Here is a 10,264-nt window from a genome sequence, read left to right on the forward strand (position 1 = left end):
ATAATTTCATCATGACTTTGTGTTATTTTGTTTGTGTGTGTGTGTGTGTGTTTAATTAATTAATTAATTTATTTATTTTTGGCTGCGTTGGGTCGTCGTTGCTGCGCGCGGGCTTTTCTCTAGTTGCGGCGAGCGGGGGCTACTCTTCGTTGCAGTGTGCGGGCTTCTCATTGCGGTGGCTTCTCTTGTTGTGGAGCACGGGCTCTAGGCGCACGGGCTTCAGTAGTTGTGGCTTGCAGGCCCTAGAGCGCAGGCTCAGTAGTTGTGGTGCACGGGCTTAGTTGCTCCATGGCATGTGGGATCTTCCCGGACCAGGGCTCGAACCTGTGTCCTCTGCATTGGCAGGCAGATTCTTGACTGCTGTGCCACCAGGGAAGCCCCCAATAGCTTTTGATATAATGTTTTTTTCCTATTCTCTTTTGGATACTTAATTTGTGTCTTCAATTCTGATTTCCTCTTTGAACTAAGAATTACGTGGAAGAGGTTTCTTAATTTTTCAATAATTAGGGGATTAAAAAAACCTTTTTATTATTGATTTCCTATTTGAAAGTTAAAAAACAAATCTCTGCTTTGGGAAAATTAGCAAAAACATTTTTATGCCAAGATTAATTTGTGTATTAGATGAATATCAGAAGAAAAAATGTGTCGTTTATGGTATTTTTCAAGCCCTTTCTATCTTTGCCTTAATTGCATATTTGACCTGTCAAATTCTGAGGCAATAATATTTAAAACATTCCACAATAAAAATGTTTTCATCAATGTCTCCTTGTATTTCTGGGATTTTTGCTACATATTTTTGGCTACTATGTTGTTTATCAATGCTTATGACTTATACAGAGCTTCTTCATTAATTAACTTTCTTCCCACTACATGTTATTCCTCTTTGACCCTGTTAATGATTTGACCTTAAATTACACTTTAATTGATATTCATGTTGCCATTCATGCTGGGTTTGTATTTTATTTGCATTTACTTACTTCCCAATTTTTCTCTTTTGCTGTTTACGTCTTTCTTGGAGCACTGGGGACTGTAGCTGTGGCCAACCAGTAATTTCACGTGGATTCTCTCTTAGTTTAGTGCATATAGTGGGACTTCCTGTCCTCACAACACTCTCCAAATCATGGTACATATTCCATCGGGATCTTAAACCAAATAATAAAAAATGAGTAGTCCTTCATTCAATAAATATTTATTGAACACCTGCTATGTGGCAGTGTTGTAGATCATGGGAATATATTTGTAGTGAAAAAACATACATGGAGCTTACATTCTAGAAGAAGGGACAGATCATAAACAAGTCAAAATGAACAGTATAATTACAAAATATAAGTGCCACACACAGTGTGAGCAGTGCTATGATGGGGGGGGCTCCTGTGAGGAGGCCTCATTTAAGCTGACACATTAAGAGGGGAAAGAGCCAGCCATGTGAAGAGATGAGCAACAGCTTTCCAGGCTTGCGGAACAACAAGGCAAGGGCGTCAAAGCAGGAAAGAGCTTGAAGTGTTTCTTGAAACGGCCTAGAAACAGTCAGAAGGCAGAGTGGCTGAAGCATTGTGAGTTGGCTAGGGACAGGGCAGAGGGTCAGTCATACAAAAGAGGTCAAAGGGGCAGGGGTCAGATCATGCATGGACTGAGTGCCATTGGCTCCTAATAGCATGGACTCTCTTGTTGTAGTTTCTGTGTTCCAGAATATTCAATAAACTTCTGTTGGTTCAAGTTGTGGATCCCTCGTGAACGTGGTTTGGTTTTACGTTAATCCTCTTACAAAGCCTTGTCTGGGGCTGGAGTGTTCATCCCTGCAGACATGTTGTGGCTGCATCTTCAGCTTTCGCTGTCCTCCGGGAATCCCAAATGGGATCCTTGACCTCTTAAATGACTTTATTTTTTTTTTTTTTTTTAATTTATTTATTTATTTATTTTATTTTTCACACACACACACTGTATTTTATTTTTACAAGAGATAAATAGACTGACACCAAGCATTGTACATGGATGACCACAACAAAAGCAACAATGATTGCAATTACCAAACATGAAACACACTCATACTATGTCATAATATTGACATTCAGTCCAGTAATCCTCCACTGTAACAGCTCCTTTACTTTGCAGTGAAAATTGATTTGTATATTCTTTGCCTCTGAGTCCTTGTGGGATTTTTTTTTTTTTTAAATTCAGTCAGAAAGTCACAAAAATTATACTCATCCTCCTCAGTTCACTCAGTCCCATGTAATTAATTTTCTTTTTCATCTTGATCTTTTGTTAGCACTTTTATGAGTTCATCAGTTTTTCATTAGAGTTCTGAAAATGCTTATTCATTCAGTTCAGCAGTACAGTCAGTTACCAGAAACCTGTACTTGTCAGAGTCTTTTCCATGAATTTCTTGAAGATGAAACCCTTTTATAGGAACATATTTGCAAAATCATCAGAGTACACCCAGAACTGTCTGTAAATGACAAAAGACTTAAAAATGACCACGGTTAAAGATTTGATGAAAGTTCATAATAATGCAGTTGACAAGAAAATTAGTTATTTCTGAGATATACATTTTAAAGTAATAACTAGGATTATGACTTATAACATTATACCAGAACATATAAGATTTTTAGAAATTTCATGTAATGTCTGAAACATTTATATTAACATATTTCCATACATATTTCCATACAAATACAAATATAAGATTTTTAGAAATTTCATGTAATGTCTGAAACATTTATATTAACATAAAAAAAAATTTATATACATTAAAGTTCACTCTTTGTGCTGTAAAGTTCTATGGGTTTTGACAGAAGCATAATGTCATATCCATCATTACAGTATCATACAGAATAGTTTCATCACCTAAAATATCCCCTTGCTTCACCTAGTTGACTCTCCTCCCAAACCTGTCATTACTTCTTTGGAGATAGTTTTGGTATTCTAAGGGCAGAACAGCCAAGAAAAGCCACTATCACCCACTGCCTCGCAGCAGACAGCCTGTGGATGAATGCACCCTCCCATCTGGCTGGAAACAGAAAGGCATCCTACATACAGAATTGTAGAACAGATAAGTGACTGCCGCTCTAGAGCCAGGAATGCTACATTTATAAACACGCACTATTAGACAGACTTTTTCTTTGGGCACTGTGGTAAACTAAATTATTGTCCCCAGTTCTTCATCTCTCCCTGTCTCCACACTCTTTGGAAGGTATCTCCCCAACCTTTGACTGTGAGCTTGGTCATGTGGCTTGCTTTAGCCAATGGGATGTTAGCAGACATAAGTCTGGGCTGCCCACTGGTCCCAGGAGAAGGATGAGAGTCATGTGGATGAGAGCTACTGCTATGGTCAGTTTGTGTACCCCCAAAATTCATCTGTTGAAATCCTAATCCCCAAGGTGGTGGTATTAAGAGGTGGGACCTTTGGAGGTGATTAGGTCATGAGGCAGAGCCCTCATGATTGGGATTAGTGCCCTTATAAAAGAGACCCCACAGAGCTCCCTTCTGCCATGTAAGGACACAGAGAAAAGATGGCCATCTGAACCAGAAAGTCCTCACCAGACACCAGACCTGTTTGTGCCATGATCTTGGAATTCCAGCCTCCAGAAATATGAGAAATAAATGTTTGTTGCGTATAAACTACCTAGTTTATGATGTTTTGTTTTAGCAGCCCAAATGGACTAATACAGCTACCCTAGCTGACCCTCCCTAGGGACCCACAAAGTGTGAGTGAGAAATAAGTGCTTCCCATTGCATGCCACTGAGATTAATACATCAAGAGCTAATAGATACAGGCACAGTATTTATTTAGATGAGACGTCTCTGGAACCCTCAAAATGAAATGAAAGGCTTGGTAGAATCCATTTTCCCTCTTCAAAATATTAAGTCTGATCACCACTGACAAATGCATTTAAAAAGTGATTGTCTTCTAAGACAGGAGAGTGTGGTTGTGGTCCTTTTGTATTTTAAAACCCGCCAAATAATGAAGGCATTTTAAACGTTGAACACTTCAAAAGTTCTCACGAGGCCAGTGGCCACTGCTTATTTTAATGTGCCAAAGGATGTGAATGAGTGCTCTAATATGTTCCTTTTTTCAGAGCAGATTGTCAAGACCAGATCAATGTACTTGACGTGAGTTAATTATGTACCTCCATTATTATATTTCAAAGAGAGCAGTGTTTCAACACAGATAATGATTCTGAAATTCTTTCTTTTGTGGTATACCCTGATGGCCCTTTTGATTCTCTTTCTAACCTCCTGCAAAACTCACTGCCCCCTGCTGACACACACACATCCTATTGCAAAAAGTACATGTTTCTATGCTTTCCAGAAACATCTGTTCTTTGTTTTTACCCTTTCGAAAAAAACTGTTTTATAAATAGGATTTTTTTTCCATTTTTTTCTAGTTTTATTGAGATATAATTGACATATAACACTGTATTAGTTTAAGGTGTACAACATAATGATTTGATATATGTTTATATTGCAAAATGATCACAATAGGTTTAGTTGACATCCATCACCTCACATAGTTGCAATTTTTTTTCTTGTGATGAGAACTTACAAGGTTTACTCTCAGCAACTTTCAAAAACACAATACAGTATTGTTAACTATAGTTACCATGCTGTACATTAGATTCCCCAAAACTTATTTATCTTATAACTGGAAGTTTGTACATTTTAACCACCTTCACTCATTTCCCCTCCCCTCAACCTTCCCTACCCCCCAACTATCACCAGTCTGTTGTCTGAACCTTATCATTCAGCCTAGCTCTATCTCTTGGTTGTCTCCCTTTTTTTTTTTTTGAATTTTGTATTATTTATTTTTTTATACAGCAGGTCCTTATTAGTCATCAATTTTATACACATCAGTGTATACATGTCAATCCCAATCGCCCAATTAATCACACCACCACCCCACCCTCCCACTGCATTCCCTCCTTGGTGTCCATGCGTTTGTTCTCTGCATCTGTGTCTCTATTTCTGCCCTGCAAACCAGTTCATCTGTACCATTTTTCTACGTTCCACATATATGCGTTAATATACCATATTTGTTTTTCTCTTTCTGACTTACTTCACTCTGTATGACAGTCTCTAGATGCACCATGTCTCTACAAATGACCCAATTTCATTCCTTTTTATGGCTGAGTAATATTCCATTGTATATATGTACCACGGCTTCTTTAACCATTCGTCTGTCGATGGGCATTTAGGTTGCTTCCATGACCTGGCTATTGTAAATAGTGCTGCAATGAACATTGGGGTGCATGTGTCTTTTTGAATTATGGTTTTCTCTGGGTATACGCCCAATAGTGGGATTGCTGGATCATATGGTAAATCTATTTTTAGTTTTTTAAGGAACCTCCATACTGTTCTCCAGAGTGGCTGTATCAATTTACATTCCCACCAAGAGTGCAAGAGGGTTCCCTTTTCTCCACATCCTCTCCAGCATTTGTTGTTTGTAGATTTTCTGATGATGCCCATTCTAACTGGTGTGAGGTGATACCTCACTGTAGTTTTGATGTGCATTTCTCTAATAATTAGTGATGTTGAGCAGCTTTTCATGTGCTTCTTGGCCATCTGTATGTCTTCTTTGGAGAAATGTCTATTCAGGTCTTCTGCCCATTTTTGGATTGGGTTTTTTTTTTTTTAATATTGAGCTGTTTTATATTTTGTTTTAACATGAGCTGTTTACATATTTTGGAGATTAATCCTTTGTCCATTGATTCATTTGCAAATATTTTCTCCCATTCTGAGGGTTGTCTTTTCGTCTTGTTTATGGTTTCCTTTACTGTGCAAAAGCTTTGAAGTTTCATTAGGTCCCATTTGTTTATTTTTGTTTTCATTTCCATTACTCTAGGAGGTGGATCAAAAAAGATCTTGCTGTGATTTATGTCAAAGAGTGTTCTTCCTATGTTTTCCTGTAAGAGTTTTGTAGTGTCCGGTCTTACATTTAGGTCTCTAATCCATTTTGAGTTTATTTTTGTGTATGGTGTTAGGGAGTGTTCTAATTTCATTCTTTGACATGTAGCTGTCCAGTTTTCCCGGCACCATTTATTGAAGAGACTGTCTTTTCTCCATTGTATATCCTTGCCTCCTTTGTCATAGATTAGTTGACCATAGGTGTGTGGGTTTATCTCTGGGCTTTCTATCCTCTTCCACTGATCTATATTTCTGTTTTTGTGCCAGTACCATATTGTCTTGATTACTGTAGCTTTTTAGTATAGTCTGAAGTCAGGGAGTCTGATTTCTCCAGCTCCGTTTTTTTTCTCAAGACTGCTTTGGCTATTCTGAGTCTTTTGTGTCTCCATACAAATTTTAAGATTTTTTGTTCTAATTCCGATAAAATCACCATTGGTAATTTGATAGGGATTGCATTGAATCTGTAGATTGCTTTGGGTAGTATAGTCATTTTCACAATATTGATCCTTCCAATACAAGAACATGGCATATCTCTCCATCTGTTGGTATCATCTTTAATTTCTTTCATCAGTGTCTTTTCAGTGAATTCTTTTTCTGGAAGGCTGCCTATCTCCACTTCATTTAGTTGTTTTTCTGGGGTTTTATCTTGTTCCTTCATCTGGTACATAGCCCTCTGCCTTTTCATCTTGTCTATTTTTCTGTGAATGAGGTTTTTGTTCCACAGGCTGCAGGATTGTAGTTCATCTTCCTTCTGCTGTCTGCCCTCTGGTGGATAAGGCTATCTAAGAGGCTTGTGCAGGTTTCCTGATGGGAGGGACTGGTGGTGGGTATAGCTGGGCGTTGCTCTGGTGGGCAGAGCTCATTAAAACTTTAATCCGCTTGACTGTTGATGGGTGGGGCTGTGTTCCCTCCCTGTTGGTTGTTTGGCCTGAGGCAACCCAACACTGGAGCCTACCCGGGCTCTTTGGTGGGGCTAATGGCAGACTCTGGGAGGGCTCACGCCAAAGGAGTACTTCCCAGAACTTCTGCTGCCAGTGTCCTTGTCCCCATGGTGAGCCACAGCCACCCCCCGCCTCTGCAGGAGACCCTCCAACACTAGAAGATAGGTCTGGTTCAGTCTCCCCTGGGGTCCCTGCTTCTTCCCCTGGGTCCCGATGCGCACACTACTTTGTGTGTGCCCTCCAAGAGTGGAGTCTCTGTTTCCCCCAGTCCTGTCAAAGTCCTGCAATCAAATCCCACTAGCCTTCAAAGTCTGATTCTCTAGGAATTCCTCCTCCCGTTGCCAGACGCCCAGGTTGGGAACCTGACGTGGGGCTCAGAACCTTCACTCCAGTGGGTGGACTGCTGTGGTATAAGTGTTCTCCAGTCTGTGAGTCACTCACCCACCAGTTATGGGATTTGATTTTACTGTGTGCCTCTCCTACCGTCTTATTGTGGCTTCTCCTTTGTATTTGGACGTGGGGTATCTTTTTTCTTGAGTTCCAGTGTCTTCCTGTCAATGATTGTCCAGCAGCTAGTTGTGATGCTGGTGTTCTCGCAAGAGGGAGTGAGAGCACGTCCTTCTACTCTGCCATCTTGGTTCCTTATCTACAAATATGGTTAAACCTGTTCTATTTTGTTAAAAAATGCTTTCACAAATAGAAGAGTAGAAAAATAACATCACTTTAAACTGAAGACTGCAATAATTTGTAAAAAATAAAAATTAAAAAATCACAATGGGGCATGTGTAGTTGAGTTTTCATTACGTGTTAAAAATCTCCTGTCTGTACAAGATGCATATGAGCTAGAGCAATGCTTCTCAATCTTGACTGCACGATAGAAGGGCCTGGAGAGATTTAAAAAATCCTGATATCCAGGCCACTCCCCAGACCAATTGCATCAGAAAATCTAGGGATGGAACCTGCAGCAGTCTGTTCTAAAATTCCCCAGGGTGATTCCAATGCACAGCAAAGAGCAAGCCACACTGACCTAGGGGAGCGGCAAGTTGTACCTGCTAAGTTTAAGTGGATGGCTCAGTTAGGCTCTAGGCAGGAAACAGAATCCACTCTGTTTCACATGATGGGGCTTGAATGAACGGACTACTTCTGAGGGTGAGGTTTGCAGAGGCTAACAATGGAAGGAAGCTGTTACCAGCTCTAGGCCTGAATGGACAATGTGATTGGAGCCCAGTGAGACCCAGTTGCATGGAGGAGCAGCTGTCCCCTGGGGCTGTGGTCACAGAGAGAAAGAGCCATGGCCAGAGACATGAAAAAGGGAGAGACAGGGGAAGAAATACTCTACTCTTGCTTTCTCTTTCCCTCTGATACAATCTGAGCTCCTCCAGTGGCTCCCATTGACCAAGCCCAACGGATGCCACCAGAAAGGTACTGAGGAAGATGCAGCCCAAAGGGTCAGGCTCCAGTGGCACAGAGTGGGCTAGGGAAGGGTATTAAGGGGATTTGGAGGCCAAACAGAATATAGCCAACACAGTGGGCCAGCTTTTCTCAACCAAAACCAAAAGCAGAGTGTGTGGCCAAGTACTGAATAAGATTTCTGAATGTGATTTTATAGAACACTTTATAAAACAGGGAATTTATTCATTTAAAGAATCATCTTTTAAAAAGTAATCACATTTCATGAATTGGGATGGTTCCAGAAAATCCAAGGTGTATGATTATGACAGTTTAAACTTTATCCCTCATTCAACATTTTTAAAAAAAAATATTTTTGGAAATTCCCTGTCGGTCCAGGTTGGGACTCCGAGCTTTCACTGCCGAGGACCCAGGTTCAATCCCTGGTCGGGAAACTAAGATCCCACAAGCTACATGGCATGGCCAAAAATAAAAATAAAATACTTTAAAGTCTTTTGTGCCAGACACTGTGCTGTACTAGATACCAAAATCAAAGACAGAATAACCATTCTTAAAGATTTAAGAGTCTAGTGGGAAATACAGACAAGTTAGCAATGTTATATTTTACCAGCCCGGGGTGGTGTACCCCACTTCGGGGGCACTCCCTGCCCCCAACTCCAGCCACATGGTTCTGATGTCAGCTGAAAACTCACTGCAGTCAGCCTGGGCCATGTTTGGTACCTCTCCTCTCTGGCCACCGTTGGGGTCCAGCCCGGGTTTTCCTCAGTGGAGATGTGGGCAGAGCTCTCTTTCCTCTGTGCTTATGAGGCTGTAAGACACATCCAGAGCTACCCGTGGTCTTTCTTCCAGCCTCATGGGGACAACCAGCCAGAGAATGGAGACATGGGGGAGGATGCATGAAAGAGAGGGAGGGTCCTGATGAGACTGGAGTGAGTCCTTGAGTCCAGCCGCACCTCAACCACACGAGCCAGTTCATGTCCCCTTTTGACGAAAGCCGCATTGAGCTGGGAGTCAACAGTGTTCTAACTAATACAGAAAGAAATGTCAATCAACTCTGAAGAGACATATGATAGAGCCAAGCGTAGGGTGTTATGGGATTTCTGAGAAGCTTGCTTAACCCAGCCTGAAGGGTCAGGAAGGTTGCTGGAACGATGTTGGGCTTAGGTCTTTCCTGGAGGCAATGGCATTGTAATTATGCTATTTTCACAAGCAAGAGTCTCAACTTAATGCCTACGGCGTCCTGGCAGGTGGCCGAAATAAGGGCAGTGGGCCAGGTGTGAGGCCACAGGGAGTGGTGAGGACTATGGTGAACTGGAGAGTGCCTGCCATGTCTAGAAGGGGCTGGTGACATCCTTTCTAGACAATTGTAGCCCTGTTAGCAGGTATCAGTTAAGTAGGGTTTCAGGAAAATCCCTTTTTTCATTGTATCACTATAATGTCCCTCTTTATGTTCCATAGTATTCCACATTCTGAAGTCTACTTTGATATTAATGTAGCTATTTCTGTTCTTTTGGTTAGTTTCAGTATATTTTTCCGTCCTTTTACTTTTAACCCATCTGTGCCTTTTCATTTAAAGTGGGTTTCACATACGTATAACACACCATGTAAATATATAATACAATGTTGAATTCAGGAGTATGAAGAAAAATACAGCAGGCTAAAGACAGAGAGGCATGGGGGTTGCTATTTTAAGTGGGGTGGTCAGGAAGGCCTCTATAACATGGCACTGAGCTCACTCCTGACAGAAGTGAGGGAGGAGGGGAGAAGCTTGTGGATGTTTGGAGGAAGGACTTTCCAGGTAGAGGGAACAAGGGCAGAAGCCCTGCAAGTTCTAAGAGAAGGTCAAGGTGGTCCTGGAGAAGTGAGGGGAGAACAGTAGGAGATGAGGTCAGACAGGTAGAAGGGCAGACCACAGAAGCCTCCAAGGTTATAGATTTTACTTTGAATTTTACTTTGAATGATATGAGAAGCATGGCAGGTATTTGAGTAGAGGGTTGACATCGTCCAACTTC

Source organism: Eschrichtius robustus, chromosome 18, assembly GCF_028021215.1.
Source record: "Eschrichtius robustus isolate mEscRob2 chromosome 18, mEscRob2.pri, whole genome shotgun sequence".
Classification (NCBI taxonomy): Eukaryota; Metazoa; Chordata; class Mammalia; order Artiodactyla; family Eschrichtiidae; genus Eschrichtius; species Eschrichtius robustus.